We start from the raw sequence: 24506 nt of genomic DNA on the forward strand, positions 1-24506 counted from the left end.
TTGGGCCATGAATAACATCAATGAGATCTTGTGTACTCAAACAGGTCATTGCCTCATGCTGGGTTTTTACGTTATGCTGCCTGAAGTGCACAGCAAATTCTCAAGGATAACTTCCAAAATTCAGCATAGCCCCTGACATGTTTCACTGCCTATTACTTCTGGGTGATTTGTCAGGATAATGTGAATCCTGCCTTTCAACAGAGCAAGTGACTTGGTGTATATTCTCAACACACATCAGATGCAAGGGTGGGAAACCTCAATCTTGCTGGCCATTTAGGGACCACTATATACGGTACTTTTTTTTTTTTTTTTTTCTTATAGCATTTCATATAGACCTACAGGACACGGCTGCAAGTTCTCCTGCGGTAACGGCAGTTACTGATGACCTAACTACAATAACACTCGCAGACTTGAAGTTAAAGGGGTTCTGCACCTAGAAAGAACATTTCATAAGGCCTCCACCTGACATCTATAACCTACATGGCTCAGAGGAGGTGTATTTTATTTGCCATGAATTGAATGATGTGTGCCACAAAGCATAATTTATAGGCCTTTTATCTTTCATAATGTCAGCTAGTATCTGTCCATGGTCTACAAACAAACCCACGCAGGAAAACCACTCAATACAGAATCAAAGCTGCACCTTCGGTTTCTTGCTCGAATTATATAAATTTTAATTGGGCCCTTTTGTCTTAAAAAAGAAAAAAAAAAAAAAAAAAGCTGCACATCCTAAATGCACACAGTGCAGAGTCAGTGTAGATTTTTATTTTCTTCCCTGTTTTGAGCAAAGAAAATCCACAATCCAAACAAAATTAGCAGGTAAGATACTATATTTTAAAAATCACTCGTCTATACATAGCATACACTTTCGGCGAAGCAAAAAATTCCAGCTCACCCATGATTGCATTGCAAAGTTCTCAGGAGCACAGACTCGTTATGTCTAAAGCCCCTGTTACACATAGCGATATTGCTAGCAATATCGCTGTAACGTCACTGATTTTGTGACGTAGCAGCGATATTGCTATGTCTGATACTTACCTCTGACTGGCTCCCCTGCTGCTCATCGCTGGTCGCGCGAGAACGTCCTGGACCACTTCTCGTCTGCTTCCTGTGGCGCCGACGAGCGACGCATGGACGCGGGCGGGAGGACGTCAGGATCGCCGCGTCTGACAGGTAAGTAGCGACCCCCGACTGCTGCTATGTCGCTGGTGAGATCTGCCTGTGGCAGCTCACTAGCGACCACTTAGCGATGCACCAGCGATCCATATCGTTGTCGTGATCGCTGGTGCATCGCTAAGTGTAACGGTACCCTTAGTGTGAACCATCTAAAGAAAGAATTGTGCAACTAAACTGATTCCATGTAGATCCAATTTTATTCACACAAATTGTGGCATAGAGGATAAAATCTTCAGTACAATGAATGACAAACTGATAATGTGTTTCTGGAGACTAAGCTCCCTTTACCCCCAAGGGTGGTTTGCACGTTCATGACCGGGCCAATTTTTTTCACAATTCTGACCACTGTCCCTCTGAGGTAATAACTAGTGTTGAGCGATACCATCCGATATCACGAAATATCGGATTGGACCGATGCCCAAAAAGTATGGGCTATCGCCGATACTGGAAACCATTGCAAGTCAATGGGACAAATATCAGAATTAAAAAAAAAAAAAAGAGAAATAAAACCTTTCTTTCCTTGTAGGTTAATTCTACATGAAGAAAAACAACTAAGAATAATGTAGAATGTATTGGGGGAGGTGGAGGAGACATTAAAGGCATAGAGGTTCAGTCCAATCAAATGGAATAGCAGGAATTAATTTTTTTTTTTTTAAAGATGTTCGGAGTTACAAAGATATTGACTGTTAAGCTTTTTCTATATTGTCAGATATGTATGTTTCACTACTTCCATGCTCTTCACTTTTTTTTCTTCTCCCACACTTTCTCCTTCATGATCCACAGCAGCAGCATCTTTTTCATCAACTTCTTTACCTTATTCATCTTCACCTTCCTATATATATTATTTTTTTTTTTTTTTTTTTTTATACATCCTATTCATATTCTACTTCATCTTCTTCCTATTCATCATATTCTTATTTGTGACAGTCATTCCTGTAGTTATCTATAAAAGTTTGAAAATTACACCTTCCGTTCTGCCTGTCAAAAGATTTACAACAGGATTTGGCCGCGTTCAGTTGGGCCTGCAGCAGCAGCCATTTTCCAGGGGCACCACGAGGAGGAATGGACTCACCCCCATACACTGCTTAGTCTTCCTCTGCTTATAATTTAGATAATCTTTTGCTCTGATTTTTAGTCTTCTGCTTCTTGGTCTTCTGTCTCTTGTTCTGTATCTTGGTGGTTGTCTTCATGTTCTTTGTCCTCTTGGTCATCTTGAGAGTCATCTTTTTGGTCTTCGGGGTGGTCTTTCGGGTCATCGTTTTCGTGGTCGGGTCGTCGTCAGGGAGATCCAGAGTGATAACCAAAAACCATTTCCAAAAGCTTGAACTTGGAAATGTAGCAGAATGTACAAGAAGGCTGAGGAACTGCCGACAACCAGCTGACGGTACTGGAACCCGGATGGGTAGCGCAAGCTGCAAGAGCCAATGGAACTAGCGACGACCAGCTGACGGTGCTGGAACCTGGAGGGACAGCTGAAGGAACAAGAGCCAGTGGCACTACCGAGGACCAGCTGACGGTGCTGGAACCCGGTTACTAAGCAGGAGGTACCTGTGCTAGAAAGTACTACCAAGCACCAGCAGACGTTGCTGGAACTCGGATACCGAGAAGGCGGTACCTCAGCCAAAGGCACTGCCGAGAACCAGCTGACAGTCCTGGAACCTGGATGGGTAGCAGAAGGTGCCCATGAAAAACAAAGTTGCAAGGCCGCGAGCCAGCGACAGTTACCGAAACCCACAGTCCTACAAGGGGTGCTTGTCCTATTGGCACTACGGAATCAGCCTGTGTTGCCAGATCCCGCAGCCCACATAGGAAGCCCATAAACTGCAGGCACCATAGACTCGGCTAACCCAACCGCAACACGACAGGACAATGTATTGGTGGCAAAGTGACGTTGACACTACCCGGAAACAGCAGGCGTGCTGGAACCAGGATGGGCAGGAGGGAGTACCTGTGCCAAAGACAATGCCGGGAAACAGCTGGTGGTGCTGGATCCCAGGGAAAATACTACAAACAGAGTGGAGACAGAGGCCTAATTGGAGCAAGTTTAAAATCTATAGTTGTCTGAGTGTGGACAGAGCAGGAGAAATTGCCGGACACACAGCTGGGGATCAGATGACATTTCTGAACCCCAATAACACTGGAGCATATGTTGACTGTGCAGACGGCACTTCTGAGCAGCAACTGGCGATGCTGGAGCCCAGGGTCAATCAGGGTGTAGGCTGAGGCCTAATTTCATCAAGTTTAATATCTGTTGTAGACTACTACTGATTTTAAACGTGCTCCAATATGGCCTCTGGCTCCACTCTGTCACTAGTATTTACCCTGGCCTCAAACAACGCCAGTTGCTGCTCAGAAGTGCCGTCTGCACAATCAACACTTGTTCCTGCGTTACTGGGGTTCAGTAACGTCAGCTGATCCCCTGATGTGTGTCCGGCAATGTCTCCTGCTCTGTCCACATTCTAGTGGGAATGTGGACAGAGCAGGAGACATCGCCGGACACACATTAGGGGATCAGCTGACTTTACTGAACCCCAGTAACGCAGGAACAAGTGTTGATTGTGCAGACGGCACTTCTGAGCAGCAACTGGCGTTGTTGGAGGCCAATGTAAATACTAGAGACAGAGTGGAGCCAGAGGCCTTATTGGAGCAAGTTTGAAATCAGTAGTAGTGTGAATGTGGAGGCAGCAGGAGACTTGGCCGGACACACAGCAGGGGCACAGTTGGCGTTACTGAACCCCACTAACACAGGAGCTAGTGTTTTTCTCTGTGCAGACGGCACTTCTGAGCAACAACTGGTGGTGTTGGAGCCCAGGGTCAATCATGGAGTAGACTGAGGCCTACTTGGAGCAAGTGTAAAATCTGATGTAGTTTGAATGTGGAGGGAGCAGCAGACTTTGCCGAACACACAGCAGGGGAGCAGCTGGCGTTACTGAACCCCACTAACACAGGAGCTAGTGTTTTTCTCTGTGCAGACGGCTGTTGTGAGTTCATTATCTGGTTCACCAGTTGTGAGTTCTCCTTCCAGACTCCCTCTGGTTGTAACAGGAGGTAGTGAGGCTGATTTGATCGGTGGAGATCTGCCACCTGAGAATAAGAATGATGATTGGACCTCAGGAGTCTGATTGGATTTAAGACAGCCGACGCCCTATTTAGTTGCTGGTGATTCCTTCTGGCTTGTCAGCTCTTGGTTTTAAGCTCTGTTCCAGTCATCTAAAACTAAGTTTTTCTGCTAATGTTCACACTTGATTTTGTTGCTCTATTCAGTTTTTTGGTGCGGTCAGCCAGCCCCGGCTGGGGGCTGTGCTGAATTTCCACTCTTATTTATCAGTATTTTGCCAATTTGCTTTTTGTCCCTTACTAGTTTGGTCTCTTTTTGCTCTGTCTCAGAATATTTCAGAGTGCTGATATAGTGGGAGAAGTCTAGTGACTTCAGGGTTAATTTTGCTGTTGGACATTTATTTTTGTAGGGTTTTTTGCAGGTTGCAGACAGTGTCTTTCCTTTCCTCTCTAGTTAGTTTGGGCCCCATCGTTTGCTCAGCCTATTTTCCTGCCTGTGTTTGTGCCTTCATCTTGTTTCACTGTCAATACATGTGTGGGGGCTATCTATTCCTTTGGGGTCTGCTCTGGGGCAGTTAGTTTTCCCCTTTTCATGCTTCAGGCTTATTTAGTCCTCCGGCTGCGACGAAGCGTCTAGGAACATCGTAGGTACGCTCCACGGCTGCTGCTAGTTGTGTGGTAGGATCAGGGATCTGCAATCTGCATAGTTACCAACCTCTCTGGTTTTCTGTGACTTAGCTTGTTTTGCTTTTTTCTCCTTGGTGACCCATTCATAACAGACGGCACTTCTGAGCAGCATCTGGCAGTGTTGGAGCCCAGGGTCAATCATGGAGTAGGCTGAGGCCTATTTGGAGCAAGTTTTATATCTGATGTAGTTTGAATGTGGAGGCAGCAGGAGACTTCGCCGGACACACAGCAGGGGAGCAGCTGACGTTACTGAACCCCACTAACACAGGAGCTAGTGTTTTTTTTCTCTGTGCAGACGGCACTTCTGAGCAGAAACTGGCGGTGTTGGAGCCCAGGGTCAATCATGGAGTGGGCTGAGGCCTACTTGGAGCAAGTGTAAAATCTGATGTAGTTTGAATGTGTAGGCAGCAGGAAACTTTGCTGGACACACAGCAGGGGAGCAGCTGGCGTTACTGAACCCCACTAACACAGGAGCTAGTGTTTTTCTCTGTGCAGACGGCACTTCTGAGCAACAACTGGCGGTGTTGGAGCCCAGGGATTACATTTCAGGTGGTATAAACATAAACACAACAGGAGACCTGGATACTGTTGCCAACCAATTATTTATTCTGGAAGAGGACTGGCAAATTCCAGCAACATCCAGGCCTTGTTCATTTTCAGAAAAGTAAGCCGGTCAACGTTATCGGAGGATAGTCGCGTGCGACGGTCTGTTAGTACACCACCTGCGGCACTAAAGACGCGTTCCGATAATATACTAGCAGCAGGGCAAGCCAGCACCTCCAATGCATACTGGCTAAGCATCCAGCTTAGAGACCCAAAACTGGAAGGGGGAAGAGCCGTCTGGGAGTACACTGACAGGGCAAGACATGTAGTCTGTCACCATCTGACGGAAACGTTGCCTCCTGCTGACTGGAGCCGTCTGTGATGGTGTAGACATTTGCGGCGGGCACACAAAACTTTGCCACATTTGGGCCATACTGGTCTTGCCTTGTGCTGAGGCGCTGCCTCTGCTCCCTCTTTGTGCAGAGCTTCCTCCACTGCCTCGACGCACAGAGCTGCTTTGTAAAGCACTAGCAGCACTGCTCTAGGGTGGAATGGAGAACATGATGGAATGCACCAGTGTGTCTTGGTACTCCCCCATTTTACGCTCCCGGTTCAACGGTGTTATGAGGCTTTGTAAGTTGTCCCGGTAGCGAGGATCTAGGAGGGTGTACACCCAATAATCAGCCGTGTTGATAATGTGGGCGATGCGGCGGTCGTTTCTCAGGCACTGCAGCATGAAATCAACCATGTGCTGCAGACTCCCAACTGCCAAAGAAACTCTGTCCCCTGCTTGAGGCGTCATCTCTGCTTGCTCTGCATCACCCCACCCTCGCTGTACATACTGACTACTAGAGCATTGTGTACCTCCCTCCAATGGAGAGATGTCTTCCTCCTCCATTGACTCCTCATCCTCCTCACAAAGTGTCCCCTGCCTAGGCCTTTGTGAGGAACCACGTTGCGCAGACTGTCCAGAAGCAGATGGCATTTGTGACTCCCCATCCTCCACCTCTTCCAAAACCTCCTCCCTTAGTGCTTGCAGTGTTTTTTGAAGCAGGCAGATAAGGGGGACAGTCATGCTGACTAGTGCATCATCTGCACTCACCATCCACGTGGAATCATCGAAGGCACGCAAAACGTGGCAGATGTCCTTCATAGAGGCCCACTCAGTGGTGCTGAAGTGTGACTGGCGCACAGTGCGACTTGTTTGCGCCTGATGCAGCTGGTACTCCATTACTGGTGCCTGCTGCTCACACAACTGCTCCAACATATGTAACATTGAATTCCACCTGGTGGGTAGGTCACATATGATGCGATGTTCCGGAAGGCGGAATCGGCGCTGCAGAGCTGCAATTCACGATCTTGCCATGTTGGAACGCCGCAAGTGAGCGCACTCTATGCGGACCTTGTGCAGCAGTGTATCAAGATCCGGATAGTCCCTCAGAAAGCTCTGCACGACCAAGTTGAGCACATGTGCCAGACATGGGATGTAAGTGAGGTTGCCTAGGCCCAGAGCTGCCACCACATTTCGGCCATTGTCACACACTACCAAGCCTGGCTGGAGATTCGCTGGCACAAACCACACGTCATTCTCCTGCTTGATGGCATTCCAGAGCTCCTGCACTGTGTGGCTTTGATTCCCCAAAGAAATTAATTTCAGTACGGCCTGTTGACGTTTGGCCACGGCTGTGCTCATATCGGTCGTAACAGGCTCCTGCAGCGTTGATTCTGAGGAACTGGAGTATGAGGAGGAGTCAGTGCACAGACTGGACTGGACTGGATTCCTGCAATCTTTGGAGTTGGCAGAACACGTACAGCGCCACTCTCAAGATCTGTACCCGGCTCCACAACATTGACCCAATGGGCAGTGAGGGAAAGGTATCGTCCCTGTCCTTGGTTACTGGTCCACGCATCGGTGGTCAGGTGGACCTTGCTACTGACCGCGTTTAGTAGCGCATGTTTAATTTTCCCCTCCACGTGCTTTTGCAGGGCAGGGACGGCTTGCCTGCTGAAATAAAAGCGGCTGGGCACGTTGTATTGTGGGACTGACAATGCCATGAAGTTACGGAAGGTGTCAGTCTCCACCTGCCTGAATGAGAGCATTTCAAGGACCAGTAGTTTAGCTATGCCAGCATTCAGAGCCTGTGCTCAGGGATGGTTTGCTGAGTATGGCCGCCTTTTCTCCCATGCCTGTGCTACCGATGGCTGTAGAGTGGCCTGGGAGTGTGAGGATGACAGGGAACGTGGTGCTGTGGGTGGAATGTCACTGGGTCTCTGGACAACAGTGCCAGAGGTTCTTCCATGGTGATCCTGTGAGGAAGACGAACCAGCTGTGTGTGAGCTGGAGGAAGAGGCTACAACACGAGCTGAAGAGGTGGTAGGTGGTGCTGTAGGTTGGCCTACGTCTTCAGTGTGTCTTTGTAACTCCACCACATGCTTGGTCTGCACGTTTCCACATATTTGTGGTATTGAGGTTGCTGACACTTTTCCCTCTTTTGACTTTCTGATTACACAGCTTGCATTTGACAAAGCAAATGTCATCTGCAACTGTGTCAAAAAAGGACCACGCACTGCAAGTCCTGGGAGCGCCCGTTTTGGGTTTTGGAAGAGGAATGCTCCTAACGGGTGCCGAAGTGGAGGCTACAGGCAACCAAGTCTGCCCCCTCCCTCTCCCTCCTGTTTTGGCCATTCGGGGAATCTCTTCCTCAGAGCTGCTCCCACCACCTTCCTGTTCCTCACGCCATGATGGGTCAAGGACCTCATCATCTACACTCCCCTCTTCAAACACCTGCTTCTCCTGGGTAGTCTCGCCAGCACCGTACGCACCAGAAAGTGGCACCTGAGTCTCATCATCATCTGATGCGTACTGAGGTGTGCTGACCATAGGCACTGGCCCACCCGCCTCTTCAGATTCAGAGGGACAAAGCAGTTGCGCATCACTGCATACTCCCTCTTCTTCACATTCTAGAATTTTGCTTGGCTGGCCCCCTCTTTCCAAGCCAACAGATTCAGAGAACAGAAGTAGAGAATGAGATGCCTCCTGTCCAGGGCTCTCTGACTGCCTGGGCAATTTGGCAGGTGGTGAAGAGACAGATAGTTGCTCTTCAGTGCTCTGGCCCTGAGAGGATGTGGAAGTCATTGAAGTCGATGCGTTAGCTGCCATCCATCCGACAACGGCTTCAATTTGTTCATCCCGCAGCAGTGGGGTACGGCGAGGTCCTACAAAGCTGCGCATAAAGGACTGTTGCCTAGTAAAACTGGGGGATGCTGAGTCACTGGTGCCCGCAGCAGGCACAGAATCCCCACGTCCTCTCCCTGCTGAAACTCCACGACCACGTGCCTTACTCCCTGCCTTCTTCATCTTGGTAGACTGATAAAGATAGGCAGAAAAGTACAAAGGGGGGGCTTAGTGTGCTTATTCCTGAACAGCTGCTAACAGGTATAAGAAACACTAATTTTATAAAGTGTGTCGACTACACTTTAATATGAGCTAATGTGGCCTACACAACTGTCAAGTGGAGTGTTTGGTGTACTTTATTTACGTGTTTTTTTAAAAAAAACAAACAAAAAGGATGTGACCAAAGATGTGAAAGCGATAGTATCACAAACTTTTTGGGGCTATTACAATGCAGGAAGGTAACCTACAATGCAATAGATGAGGCTCCAAAAAATAGGCTAATACTAATCGGGCTGCGGCTGCAGGGCACAAGCCAGCAAAAAGGCTCCTCTATCTAATCCTATATAGTGTTTGCAACCAACCAATGTAGATGGATACGGATGGAAACACACTAATAGAAGAAAAAAATCAGGAAAAATGAGCTGCAATAAAACAAAAAAAGGACTATGTATGAGGCAGTGACGCACGCTGAGCGGAATACAACCAGAGGTGGCTGCAGAAAACACTGCAACGTGAGCTGCACTTACACACAGAGACCTCACAGACAGCCGTGAACAGTGCAGCGAACTGGGCACTAGCACTGAAAGGCTGCAGAAAGGCTCCGCTGTCTACTCCTATAGTGTTTGCAACCAATGTATATGGATACAGAGGGATGCACACTAATAGGAGAATTAATGAAAAATGAGCAGCAATAAAACAAAAATATGTATGAGGCAGTGACGCACGCTGAGCGGCCTACAACCAGAGGTGGCTGCAGGACACACTACAGCATGAGCTGCACTCACACAGACCTTGCAGACAGCTGTGAACAGCGCTGCAAGGCAAAAGAAAGCTACAGTGATTGATAATGTAGCCTGGGTAAAGCACAATATTATTTAGCAAATCGCTATTTCTGTCACTCAGAGTCTTGAACAGCAGCCTGTCCCTAACTGAATTCACAGCAGAGTGAACCCTAAATGGCGGCGGCGGCGGCTTTTATAGTGCATCATGACATCATTTCAGCAGCCAATCACAGCCATGCCATTAGTTAACATGCCTATATGCCTAACAGGATGTGCCCACACTTCTGAGGATTCCTCATTGGCTGAATCAAATCAAACTGGCTCATAGCATTATGGGAACTTCCGATTACGGTATTCAATATGCAAAAAGTATCGGAATTCCGATACCGCGAATATCGACCGATACCCGATATTTCCGGTATCGGAATGCTCAACACTAGTAATAACTCAAACGCTTCCATGGATCCCGGTGATTCTGACATTGTTTTCTCGTGACATATTGTACTTCATGTTAGTGGTAAAATTTCATTCAATTAACTTGCGTTTGTGAAAAAAATGGAAATTTGGCAAAAATTTTGAACATTTCGCAATTATACAACTTAATTTTTATTCCCTTAAATCAGAGATATGGCACACAAAAAACTTAGTAACATTTGCAACATGTTTACTTTACATCAGCACAAATTTGGAACCAAAATTTTTTTTTTGTTAGGAAGATAAAGGTTAAAAGTTGTGGAGCGATTTCTCATTTTTGCAGCACCATTTTATTTTTACGGACCACATCACATTTGAAGTCACTGAGGGGTCTATATGATATAAAATACCCAAAAGTGACACTATTCTAAAAACTGCAACCTTCAAGGTGCTCAAAACCACATTCAAGAAGTTTATTAACCCTTCAGGTGCTTTGCAGGAATTTTTTGAATGTTTAAAAAAAAATGAACATTTAACTTTTTTCACAAAAAAATTACTTCAGGTCCAATTTTTTTTAATTTTACCAAGGGTAACAGGAGAAATTGGACTGCAAAAGTTATTGTGCAATTTGTCCTGAGTACGCTGATGCCTGATATGTGGGGGAACCACTGTTTCGGCACATGGCAGAGCTCAGAAGGGAAGGAGCGCCATTTGACTTTTTCAATGCAAAATTGGCTGGAATTCAGATCAGACGCCATGTCACGTTTGGAGAGCCCCTGATATGCCTAAACAGTAGAAACCCCCCACAAGTGACTCCATTTTGGAAACTAGACCCCCCAAGGAACTTATCTAGATATGTGGTGAGAACTTCGAACCCACAAGGGCTTCACAGAAGTTTATAACGTACAGCCGTACAATTAAAAAAAAATCATTTTTTTCCACAAAAATGATCTTTTCACCCCCAATTTTTATTTTTCCAAGGGTAACAGGACCCTAGAAGTTGTTGTGAAATTTGTTCTGAGTATGCTGATACCCCATATGTGGGTGTATACGACTATTTGGGCGCATGGCAGAGCTCGGAAGGGAAGCAGCGCCATTTGACTTTTTTGGCTGTAATTGAGATCGGACACCATGTCGCGTTTAGAAAGTCCCTGATATGCCAAAACAGTGGAAACCCCCCACAAATGACACCATTTTGGAAAATAGACCCCACCCCTAAGGAACTTATTAGATGTGTGGTGAGAACTTTGAACCCCCAAGTGCTTCACAGAAGTTTATAACGCCCGGGCGTGAAAATAAAAAAAATCATATTTTTTCCACAAACGTGATCATTTAGTCCCCAATTTTTTTATTTTCCCAAGGGTAACAGGAGAAAATGGACCCCAAAAGTTGTTGTCCAATTTGTCCTGAGTATGCTGATACCCCATATGTGGGAGAAAACTACTGTATGGGCACACGTCGGGACTCGGTAGGGAAGTAGTGACGTTTTGGAATGCAGACTTTGATGGAATGGTCTGCGGGTGTCATGTCGCGTTTGGAGAGCCTCTGATGTACCTAAACTGTTGAAACTCCCCACAAGTGACCCCATTTTGGAAACTAGACCCCCCAAGGAACTTATCTAGATGTGTGGTGAGTACTTTGAACCCCCAAGTGCTTCACAGAAGTATATAACGCCCGGGCGTGAAAATAAAAACATTTTTTTTCCACAAAAATGATATTTTTGCCCCCAATTTTTTATTTTCCTAAGGGAAACAAGAGAAATTGGACCCCAAAAGTTGTTTTGCAATTTGTCCTGAGTAGGCTGATACCCGATATGTGGGGGTAAAACACTGTTTGGGCGCATGGCAGAGCTTGGAAGGGAAGGAGCACCATTTGACTTTTTCAACGCAGAATTGGCTGGAATTGAGATCAGACGCCATGTTGCGTTTGGAGAGCACCTAATGTGCCCAAACAGTGGAAACCCCCCAAATCTAACTCCAACCCTAAGCCCATCACACCCCTAACCATAATCTCAGCCCTAACCCTAGCCCTAATGGGAAAATGGAAATAAATACATTTTTTTAATTTTATTATTTTTCCCTAAGGGGGTGATAACGGGGGGTTGATTTACTATTTATGGCGGTTTTTATGTTTGGCAGCTGTCACACGCTAAAAGATGCTTTTTATTGTAAAAATAGTTTTTGCATCACCACATTTTGAGAGCTATAATTTTTCGATATTTTGACCCACCGAGTTATGTGAGGTCTTATTCTTTGCGGGACGAGTTGACGTTTTTATTGCTACCATTTTCGGGCATGTAAAATTTTTTGATCGCTTTTTATTCCGATTTTTGGGACGCAGAATGCACAAAAACCAGCGTTTCAAGAATTTCTTTTGGGGGGGTGCGTTTACACCGTTCCGCGTGCGGTAAAATTGATAAGGCAGTTTTATTATTCGGCTCAGTACGATTACAGCGATACTTCATTTGTGTCTTTTTTATGTTTTGGCGCTTTTATGCAATTAAAACAATTTTATATAAAAAATAATAATTTTTGCATCGCTTTATTCTGCGAGCTATAGATTTTTTATTTTTTTGCTGATGACGCTGTGTGGTGGCTCGTTTTTTGCGGGACAAGATGACGTTTTCAGCGGTACCATGGATATTTATATGCGTCTTTTTGATTGTGTGTTATTGCACTTTTTGTTCAGCGGTATGATAATAAAGCATTATTTTTTGCTTTGTTTTTTTTAATTTTTTAAGGGGTTGGCTAAAGGGGTTAACTAATGGGATAGTTTTATAGGGCTGGTCGTTATGGACGCAGCGATAATAAATGTGTACTTTTATTGTTTGTTTTTTTTTATTATTATTTATTTATTTCCAAAAAATTAATTAGGGAATTTTTTTAATTTATTTAGAGATTTTATAAATTATTTTTACTCTTTTTTTTTTTTTAACTTTATTATACTGTCCCAGGGGGGACATCACTGTCATGTGTGAGATCGCTGATCTGACACAGGCACTGCAGAAGGCTTCCTCAGTGCCTGCGCTTTGCAGGCACTGAGGAAGTCGGCTCCCTCCAGGCCCCCGAAGGTCCCCGCCGCCATATTGGATCCAGGGACCTGCAGGGAAGGAGGACCCCGGAGCAGGGCAGCACATCGCGCTGCTCGGGGAAGCACAGAGGGAGCCCCCTCCCTGCCGATGCTTCCCTAAACTCCCAATTCACTGCGATCGTGTTTGATCGCAGTGTGCCAGGGGTTAACGTGTCGGGGGCGGTCCGTGACTGCCCCTGACTCATAGTGCCGGGTGTCAGCTGTGATAATCAGCTAACACCCAGCCGCGATCGCTGATCGCTATGACGTACTATCCCGTCCATGGGCATAGGGGCCCGGGTCCCATGGACGGGATAGTACGTCTGATGTCAGAAAGGCGTTAATCATGATACACTTTCGGCAGCTACAGTGCCTTGCAAAAGTATTCGGCCCCCTGGAATATTGCAATCTTTTCCCACATATCATGCTTCAAACATAAAGATACCAAATGTAAATTTTTGGTGAAGAATCAACAACAAGTGGGACACAATTGTGAAGTTTAATGAAATTTATTGGTTATTTTAAATTTTTGTGGAAATACAAAAACTGAAATTTGGGACGTGCAATATTATTCGGCCCCTTTACTTTCAGTGCAGCAAACTCACTCCAGAAGTTTATTGTGGATCTCTGAATGATCCAATGTTGTCCTAAATGACTAATGATGATAAATATAATCCACCTGTGTGTAATCAAGTCTCCGTAAAAATCAGCTTCTCTACATGTCTGACAGCCATTCCAGTGTCAGTTGAATTCCAACCCGAGTACACCTCATTCTACTTAATGTTCTTGTGATTAGTTGATCACCTGAAAAAATTTTTATTTAACGAAGGAAAGTATAAAAAACCCTGCTGTGGTGTTCACAATCCTCTTACAATAGGACAAGCTGGATGGCAAAACAAGTGCTAGTAATATCCCAAAAGTAATAGGAATGAAAAAATAACTTTTAACCAGGCCAAAGGAGTTGAAAACTAAAGTCTTGAGTGAGGAAAAGAAGGGCTCAATTCTGGCTTTACTAGCAGAGTGATACAGTGAGCGTCATGTTGCCTCCATCCTTAAAGTTTCTAAGACAGCAGTCCAAGGTCAAGCAGCAGACATTGGGGACAACAAAGCTACAGATCGGCAGAGGGCGAAAACAACTGTTAGGCTGGAGTCACACTAACCAGCGCAAAATACGGTCCGTAGTTTACATGCGTAATACGGATGAATGATATAGTGCTCTGTAGGTCATCCGTAAGCAAGGTGCGGTCGCGTATCTTGCGCATGTCTGCATCCGTATGTAATCCGTATGGCATCCGTATGCAATCCGCATGGCAAGATTTTCTCGCAGGCTTGCAAAATGAACATTTAACGGTTTTGAGGCCTGCAAACAATTTAAATCATTAGCCTGCACCCTATTTATACACTCTGAAACAGGTGGCTGCCTCCAGTCTGTCCATTTGTGAGCTTGCTTTCACGAGGTGTGTTGGTGTTCTTTGTGCAACATGGCAGAGGGTCTGAGATTCAATACAACTGAGCAGGTTCTCTTTAACTGGCTTTTGTCACGGCGCTTTGGGCAACCATACCCAGTGACAGTGGATCCGCGGAGGAGGAGACGCATGTGGGTCCATCCACTTTTGAGGCAACGACTCACAAGAGGTCATTTTCACCGCCTCTATTCTTCTCTGCGGCAGCATCCTGAGAAATTTTACCAATACTGTCGCATGAGCATTTCCACATTTGATCGACTCTTGGAGACAGTGCGCCCTGGGATAACCTTTCAGGACACAAGGATGCGCAAAGCGATATCTGCAGAGGAGCGACTTCTACTCACAATACGGTATGTACTACACAACCACATTCTCTATGTTCATAATGTGTGTGCTAAAATCTGTTTTTTTGCCTTCTTGGACAAAGTTTTATGCCCTCATCTTACTCCAAATATGTTTCAACTTACACACCAGAATGTTAGCTCTAATATGTCCTGCATATCACTTAGTCATTGTGCAACCAAATATGTGTGTGTTATTCTCTCAATTCCTACCAAGTTTGGTCGGCATGTAACTGATGTTTTTGGACTTTATGCATTATAAACTTATCAATTTATGTTGTTCTACACCTTCCTGTCCACTGGCCTGTCTTATGCCGCCCTCCACCATGAGTTTCTCATTGGAAGATCAACCATTTCAGGCATAGTGAGGTCTACATGTACAGAAATCTTGATATGACTCCATCAAGTGGTCATGCCCGAGCCCAGGACGGAAGACTGGTTGAGGATATCAAGGGACTTTGAGGAGGACTGCCAGTTTCCAAATTGTATTGGGGCCCTGGATGGCAAACATATCCGGGTGCGTAAGCCGCCGAACTCTGGCTCCCAATTCTTCAATTATAAACAATACTTTTCTGTTGTATTGTTGGCTCTGGTCGACCCTCAATACAAGTTTATAATTGTTGACATTGGGGTCTATGGAAGGACGGGAGACTCTAGAGTCTTCAATACTTCCATAATGGCTCGGCGGCTACGCACCAACCAGTTGGTTCTACCACCACCACGCCAGCTACCAGGCTCCCCTGAAGAATCAGTCCCTTATGTCCTTGTGGCAGATGAGGCCTTTCAGTTATCGCGCAATGTCATGAGGCCATATCCCCGGCGCAACCTTGACCACAGGCGCAGAATTTTTAACTTGCGCCTATCACGTGCTAGGCGACTGGTGGAGTGTTCCTTTGGGATTCTTTGTGCCAAATGGCGGGTACTCCAGTCTGCCATTCAGTTGAGTGAACAAAATGTGAATGAAGTTGTGAAAGCCTGTGTTGTTCTGCATAACTTTACCAGGATACATGATTGTTCCTCCTCTGATGGTGTTGTGCGTAGGCCGGACAATGTGCGCAGGGTGAGACCACCTATGAACCCTCAACGTAGACCACTCTCTGGCCTCAAAGTGCGTGATATTTTCACTAATTACTTTATCTCACCTGAGGGGGCAACTTCTTGGCAAGAGCATGCTGTGTCTATGTTATAATTTGTTTCTTTAAGTGTGTCTAAATATATATTACTCAACCCCTTATGATTCTATGACTGTTTCATTGCATTGGTTATTGTATGTTAGTATGTTGACAGGGTTTTTGAAAAATCACACAGAGACGTTAACTATAGTAGACAAATTTTTAGTTTTGCCTTTTTTTTAGGGTTGCTTAAAGGCAAACATAATATTGCCATATGAACATTTTGACAATGGGCAAAATGGCCCTTTGTGCCTTCTTAAACTTTTTTGAAAAGTAACATTACATAACATAACCCAAAAAAACATTAGGCAATAACAACATTGCTGCATGAGAATATTAAACTAGAAAGGAAAAAAATAGGTGATCTCCATCAACAAAATTAATGCTAAAAGATAACACTCACATTTCTTCAGAATGTTTTCCAATCATAGAAATATTCCACCATGACAGGCAAGGCTACCTCACGGCTTTCAGACAGATATTACCTGTCTATAGAACAGAGAATATTTAACCATGCTATACTGGAAAGGATGAAAAAACAAAACTCACTTGTTAAGACATAGAGAGAGCGTGATATTCTGAAGGCTGGTCGCCTTGATTTGGTACTATAGATTACTAGCAAAAAAGGTGACTACTTCACTAAGGCCAGCACGCCTTTCCTAGGCATTAGCAAGTGAGTAGTGTATTTTCATCCTTTGACTTTACAGTATAGCGCGTTGAAATATTCTCTTTTGTACACACATGTAATATCTGTCTGAAAGGCGTGAGGTAGCCTTGCCTGTCATGATGGATTCTTTAATATGATTGGAAAACATTGTGCAAAAATTACAATGTTAAATTAGGTAACAAAGTTTGGTGATGGAGAACACCCGTTTTTTCCTTTGTATTTGGAGCACCAGTTAAACCGCACTGGACATCTACGGCCATCAGACTTATAAATCCTCATAGGTTGGGGAAGGGGAACGTGGAAGAACAGCCTGTGGGTGCTGCTGGACACTGTGGCCAACATCGCCCTGTGTGGGGCCATACTGTTGCCCATGATGCTGGAATTGTCCTGCCTCCTGGGACTGTTGGGGATACTGGCCAGAGTAATGATGATGGTGAGGGGCATCTTGTTGGCTGTGGTAGGCACGTGGCTCACACCCACCAAGATAGCCAGATCGTCCCCAACCAGGTTGGGACCAGCCTCCAACACTGGGTGGGTACAAGTGGCCATATTGGTGGGGTTGGCTAGAGGCTGACATTTGTGGCTGCTGAATAGAAGGTTGGGTAGTGGGAGGATGGGGTTGAGGTGTAGGCCCACGTATTAGGGGATGTTCGGACCCTGCTTGAGCAAGCATCTGTGTGGATGGTCTCATGCGCATTAGATTTCGGGGGGAGAGCTGCCACCTCTCCAGATATTCGAATAGCTCATATGGGGTATTGGGGGGGGTGCTTGCATCAAGCAGGATCTGAAAACATCCCCTAATACGGAGCCTGACCTCACGAGTAAGGGCACGGAGATAAAGGGTGAGGCTATGTGGGGCCTCCTCCCCATCATCTGTACTCTTGATAAATAATTGAGCACCCCTGTGTCCACATTGGTCCTGCTCTCTTGAATAGTGACCTGGCGCCTTCTTCGTGTTTGCCGTGATGTAAGAGCAGCCTGTGGGGATGCCCTGATCTGGCCAGTTGGGCTGCTGCTCAAGTTGCCCGGCTCTTCCAGGATGGGTGATGGGGCAGCAGCAGACCGTCCTGGTGGTGTTGTGTGTTGGGCAGCCAATGGGTTGTCCTGTGATGCCTCATTTTCTGCCATCCTTCTTGTAGGGGGAGAAGATGGGCCAGCCACCTCATCCCCTACAGGATCTATTATGGGCTCTGCCTCTGAGGCCGTTCCTCGATCCGTAAGGTTGGATTGAGTTCTGTTATGAAATAGAACAGAGGCAAAAATACATCAATATTTTTGGCCCTGTAAAGTATTTGTGTAATGTGGTGTGAGGTATGTACTTACGGTCTCAGATCCAGAATTGGGGCGAGGAAGGACAGCCGGTCATAGTGTATGTACTTCCTTTTTACATATCCAGCATCCCCACTCCTGGACCGCTGCTGGCGTTCCCGGCGGTACTGGTCCCGGATGCTTCGCCAGCGTTTCATCACATCTTCCACTGCAATGTGACAGGAAATATTGTCAAATTGACATATTTGAGAGTTCACATTTTCTACCAGTAGTCTAGGCATGGGGCCATCTGGGGTGTGCTTTCTACCCATGGTGGCATATGTAATTGGGTAGATACACAGGGTCTCTTTAGCTACACTTAATAATTGTTTTGTCTAGGAGGATGAGGAGCTTGTGGCCTAACCCCAAATTATAGCTGTGTGAAGGCACGTGTCACATCCAAATCTAACGGCCTCATGAGGCAAAAAGTACATGCACAGGAAGGGGGGGTGCTGATTCTATATTCCTTTTTTGTTGCGCGCTAAGGTTACTCATGTTTTGCATTGTACTTACGAATTTTATGCTGCTCCTCACGTGGTCGGTCACAAAAGTCATGGTACATCTGGCGACAGATGCGCCTCCATGACGCCTCCTTTCTTGCCCGGTTTGCATAGTTTGCATCGCGTTAGTCCGAGATTTCGGGACGCTCCTGCACCAGGACAATGAGCATCTCCACATTTATGTACGTGGACGCCATGCTGCTGCTGTACTCCGTGGAGGCGTACTTCCTGGATGTCTGGAGCGCTTTTTGAGCTCATTTGCATGTCTAGGCTTCCTGATGATGGATTGGCCCATTTCCTGTCACCAGCCAAAAGACCTGCGCATTGCTCGCAGGTCACACGTCTGGTCCGTGTAATCCGTATTTTTTGCGCGCCCATAGACTTGCATTGGCATACTACGGGCATAGTACACTGAAAATCGCAGCATGCTGCGATTGGCACGGAGCGTAGGATACGGATGAGAAATATACGCCTGGTGCAAGTGACCCCATAGAGAATCATTTGTCCGTGTCTAATGCGTGCTTTTAGCACCTCTCACTCGCCCGTATTCCTCGCCAGTGTGACCCCGGCCTTAGGAGTCGGATTTCTGCGTTTACGCAGCAGGGATCCAGATCCTCACATTCTGCACTCTCCTCCTATTTTTCCACTGCAGAGGAGATTGCAGAGGAGATTGCCTTGCAGCAAATCTCTCCTGAGGCTGTCCTTCTGTCCTCTTACTGGGCATGCTCATGGGACGATCGCCCATTGGAGATCGGGAGTCATGTGCTCAGGTCCCGCTCCAGTTCTCATTGGTCCATCTTAGAGATCTGGAAGCGTGCAGAAGGTCCCGGCTGCTATAAAAGATGTGCATGGCTGTTCCGCCATGCGCTAGTATAGACTTACTTGCTGCTGTGTGTTCGAGGACGGATGCATGATTCTGGTGACTGACTCATTTGAAACCCCTTCCAACTGAAATTACGCATGTGGATAGGGACTGAGTTAGAATCAGCGTCAGCGCTCCTTTGCTGCAACATCCACAGCTGCTAGCGTCCGACATTGCGCTTGCGCCTTGCCTTTGTCGTTTAGCGGCAGTGTCCATGCCGCGCTGCAGTAGCAGCCTCCTTGGCATTCGCAGTTGCAACACCGCACACACGGAAGGTCTAGACGGACGTAGTGCCGCTGTCTTGGGCTACTCCTGTGAACGTATACCGTGTGTGCGTTTTCTACTGAGTACTGTGACTACAACAGGCTGTCATTTGTGTTTTTACTTTTTGGCATCTCTGTGAGTTAACGGAGATTGCTCTGTGCACCTGGGTGAAGTTTAACCCTGTGTGCATTTCCGCCATATTGCTCCTGCCACCACTTAGCAGCGGTTATATCACCTACTGCACGGTGGACCCCGAGCGGCGAACGCACTTTATTATTATTTTTATTTAGTGCGTTCTGCCGTTCCTAACAACAACTCTCCACTGACCGGGATCACAGTCATCTTATTCGAATGTCACTCAGCAACCGCAGATGACATCAAGTGACCTACAAAAGGAATAGCAAATGGCAGCTGGGGTGAAATGCACGGCAAGAACAGTTCATAACAGGCTCCTAGAGGCAGGGCTCAAGTCATGTAGAGCTAGAAAAAAGCCTTTCATCAATGAGAAGCAAAGGAGAGCCAGGCTGAAGTTTGCCAAAAACCATAAGGATTGGACTATAGAGGACTGGAGTAAGGTAATCGTCTCTGATGAGTCTTCTTTACAGATTTGCCCAACACCTCGTCGTCTAATGATTAGACAGAGACCTGGAGAGGCGTACAAGCCACAGTGTCTTGCGCACACTGTGAAATTTGGTGGAGGATCGGTGATGATCTGGGGATGCTTCCGCAAGGCTGGAATTGGGCAGGTTAATCTTTGCGAAAGACATATGAATCAAGCCACATACAAGGACATGCTGGAAAAATAGTTGATTCCGTCTGCTCAGGCAATGTTCCCCAACTCTGAGGACTGGTTTTTCCACCAGGGCAATGCACCATGCCACACAGCTAGGTCAATCAATGTGTGGATGAAGGACCACCACATCAAATCCCTGTCATGGCCAGCCCAATCTCCAGACCTGAACCCCATTGAAAACCTCTGGAATGTAATCAAGAGAAAGATGGATAGTCACAAGCCATCAAAGAAGAACTGCTTACATTTTTGTACCGGGAGTGGCATAAGGTCGCCCAAAAGCAGTGTGAGAGACTGGTGGAAAGGAGCCAAGACACATGAAAGCTGTGATTAAAAATCATGGTTATTCCACAAAATATTGGTTTCTGAACTCTTCCTGAGTTAAAACATTAGTATTGTTGTTTCTAAATGATTATGAACTTGTTTTCTTAGCATTATTTGAGGTCTGCAAGCAAAGCATTCTTTGTTCTTTTGACCATTTGTCATTTTCTGAAAATAAATATAAAATTTATTGCTTGGAAATTCGGAGACATGTTCTCAGTAGTTTATAGAATAAAAGAGCACTTTACACTTTACTCAAAAATATACCTATAAAGAGAAAAATCAAACAGAACATTTTAAAGTGGTTTTAAAATTTTTGCCAGAGCTGTGTTTCTGTGAAGCTGTCGCGCTCTAGTAGGAGGAGCTGCCAAGTCTGTGGGCTGCGCTTCAATCTCTGTCCAATTTATACAGTCGTCTGACTGTGCTCTAATGGTCCCGTTACACTAAACGATGCACCAGCGATCCCGACAACGATTTCGATCTTGTCAGGATCGCTGGTGCATCGCTACATGATCGCTGGTGAGCTGCCAAACAGGCAGCTTCACCAGCGATCAGCACCAGCGAGGACGCTGGTCTCTAAGGTAAATATTGGGTTACTAAGCGGCTAGCGTCACTTAGTTACCTGATGTGTACCTTAGAAACCTGCGTGCTCGCGCCGGGAGCTGCGAGCACGCAGTTTTCTAAGTTACATATCGGGTAACTAAGTGACGCTAGCCGCTTAGTAACCCGATATTTACCTTGGTTACCATGTCCCAGCGCCTGCTTAGAGTGCTGGGAGCGTCGCTGATCGTTGGCTCCCGCTGCCACACGCAGCGATGCGCGCTGGCCAGCGGGAGAGCAACGATCAAAAACCGGCCGTGCACGATCAGCGATACCCGGCGGGGGGGCCGGTCGCTGATCCCCGTCACACACAGCGATCTCGCTGGTGAGACCGCTGTGACCTCACAAAATCAGCGATCTCGCTAGTGAGATCACTGTGTGTGACGTGGCCTTTAGATTGGTAACTATAGGGGTCTACTAGGTAGACAGAGGCCCGAGGGAAGCTGTCTGGCTGCCATAGATGACGAAGCAAAAAGTTTGCAACATTTCAAACAGTAGTATGATAGATTTCTAGCACTGACAGAATCTGGATTTTTTTTTTTACACTTGAAGACCATCCTGCGACATTTTAAAGGATCATGGCATCATTTACTTTTGATTCGGCAGATTTTGTGTTTTTGCCACTTTTTGGTATTTCAAAGTTTAAAGGGAACCTGTCACCCACCAGGGCGTTTTTAAGTAAAAGAGAAACCTTCAGCAGCACTACGGCTGCACTCTGTGAAGGTGGCTCTTCCGTTTCTGACTCCTAGTAACGCTGAAATATCGACTTTTATAAATGGCTCCTCATACCTGTAAAGTGTCCCATAGGTACGGTGTGCCCCCCTGTATCAGCCGCCTCCCATCCCTCCATCATGATGCCCCTGGGCACCGCCACCCCCTCCTGTTTTGAATGCCCGCGCGGTGACAAGAGTTCTCGGGCAAGCGGCGCTGGGTAGTGGCGGCCAGGGCCGATGCTGGAATAGCCTCTGTCTCCGGTCACCGACTGGATCTTCAAAGTATATCTTAGTATAATTATGCCCACGGTTCATCACACTGCCCGCTGTCTGGGCACCGTGGATCACCTGATAGATTCCCTCTAAATAAAACCACCTTTTTTTGTTTTATAAATTCACATCACTTAGTTTTTATACAATGTTATTAATAAAATCATGTGCACAAAACGTGTTATTTTTTTTAGCCATTGCGATTTCCATGAAATATAAGGTGAATCATTGATCTGTTGCTTCTCGGGGAGGACACTAGGGATTGTCTGATTCTTTAGTCCTATCTGTTACTTTCCAGATCACAAGATAAAGATGGAAAAAGCTGATTTTGTTTCTTCCATCAGTGAAAGAGTTAAAAATAATAAAAACGCTTTTAAAAATAAAAAAGGCCCGACTCCGCCGGGACTCGAACCCGGAACCTTTGAATCGCTTCCTCCACTAGAAGTCCAATGCGCTATCCATTGCGCCACGGAGCCACCTGTTGGAATCGGGGGACATCACACACATCAGCACAAGCCCTCTGCCAGCCAGCAGAACTGCAACAAATCACAGCTCGGTCCGTTATCATGTGCGACCGCCGGCTCAGGACGGTGCTCTGTGCCCCCACAGAAGGTAACGAAGGCGGAGAGAGTGACGGAACAATTACCATCCCCAGGAAAGCGAGGCTGACAGGATTGCGCAATAGATAAAGAGTAGCGCAGGCGCGCTGAGATCTCGCATAGATACGCATGCGCATTATTACATGGCAAACACTAGAGCACCAAGAAGCTGTGTGATTTTTTTTTCCATTTTTTTTTTCTGCAGCTGAAAAGTTGGTCTTCGGGAAAATGTCTCCTTTTAATTAATTTTTTTTTTTTTTTTTTTTTTAAAGCTCGCTGGTTGTTTTCTAAGAGGCATCAACGCGCAGTTACTAACTGTAGCCACTAGAGGGCAAGCCCCATAATTCACACACAATATGGTGGCATTTTACCTCAGAAGAGACGCCATATTTACTGCAGGTACGTCACTTCTCTAAGGAACTTTATAACTGTAAACTGTGGCCTCTGTTAAAGGGAGTGCCGCTGGCCACCTTAAGGTGTTAACTGCTATAGAGGTGATGGATGCGTTTTACGCCATTATTCGTGCCATTTTCCACTACTTGCACCAATGCTTAAAAATGACGAAAAAAATGGGTCTCGATTAACTTTTTGACGAGAGGTCCGACAGTCTTATAATTGCAATTTTGCATAAAAGTCACAAAACACTTACATATTCCAGTCAGAAAGTCATCTTAAAAAAGGGGAGAAACAAATGCATTTCTGTGGAAGCCATTTTTAAAGTGTTAAAAGGCGAAATATTCTGGGGTTATGGAAATCTTTTTTGCACCATTCAGCCTAAAAACTGTGTGCCGAACATAGCGCACACGGGCAGTGCATGTGAACGGGGTAAGTCTGATGGTTAATGTAAGGTGGACCCAAAACTCTCTGAAAAGCAGAGCAGGCGGTCACCCTCCCCGCGCTCAGCGCCAGCTGTTCAAAGTCTCAGTATTTAGGCTCCACATTGACCGTGTGCAGCACCACTGCAGTCAGTCACTGAGCTCAGCCGCTCACACCATCGACATCGGCAAAGCCAATGAGCTCAGTGACAGCCAAAATACCGAGACCCAAGCCGTGGCGGCAGTGAACCATTCAGGGGTGTAACGATCGCTATTGTCAAGTCCGTGAGTGTGACCTGGCCCGTGCAGGTGAGGGGCAAGCGCAAACTGCAACTGGATGTACATCCCAGTGCTGAAGGGCATTGCGGCTTAGAGACTCGCCTGGTCCGTGCGCTGCGATATACGCTACCTGCACATCAGAGGCGTGCACGTAACGGGGCGCATGGCAGTGACGTCATGCGCTCCCGTTGTAAGTATATAGATATACCAGGATGGGGTGAGGAAGATATATACCAGGATGGGGGACAGATATACTAGGATGGGCGACATTGCTGCATAATGGGGGAGGGGGTGTAAGTCCTATGTCCTTATACGATTATGAATGCTGCAAGGACCCATACATCTGACCAACATGTGGAAAAGGGCCCCGGTCCAAATTTTGCACCAGGGGCTTATTGGACTCGAATTATGCCATTG

The 24506-nt window shown here is 46.3% G+C and overlaps 1 non-coding gene across 1 annotated transcript; it reads right to left on the bottom strand.

The window, feature by feature from the left end:
- Positions 1 to 22787: 22787 nt before the first annotated feature.
- TRNAR-UCU (transfer RNA arginine (anticodon UCU)) lies at positions 22788 to 22872 on the bottom strand. The gene is given in 2 exon segments: positions 22788 to 22823; positions 22836 to 22872. It is a non-coding gene; the product is annotated as a tRNA-Arg (tRNA).
- Positions 22873 to 24506: the final 1634 nt, after the last annotated feature.

Source organism: Dendrobates tinctorius, unplaced genomic scaffold, assembly GCF_039654945.1.
Source record: "Dendrobates tinctorius isolate UK_male_01 unplaced genomic scaffold, ASM3965494v1 ptg000029l, whole genome shotgun sequence".
Classification (NCBI taxonomy): Eukaryota; Metazoa; Chordata; class Amphibia; order Anura; family Dendrobatidae; genus Dendrobates; species Dendrobates tinctorius.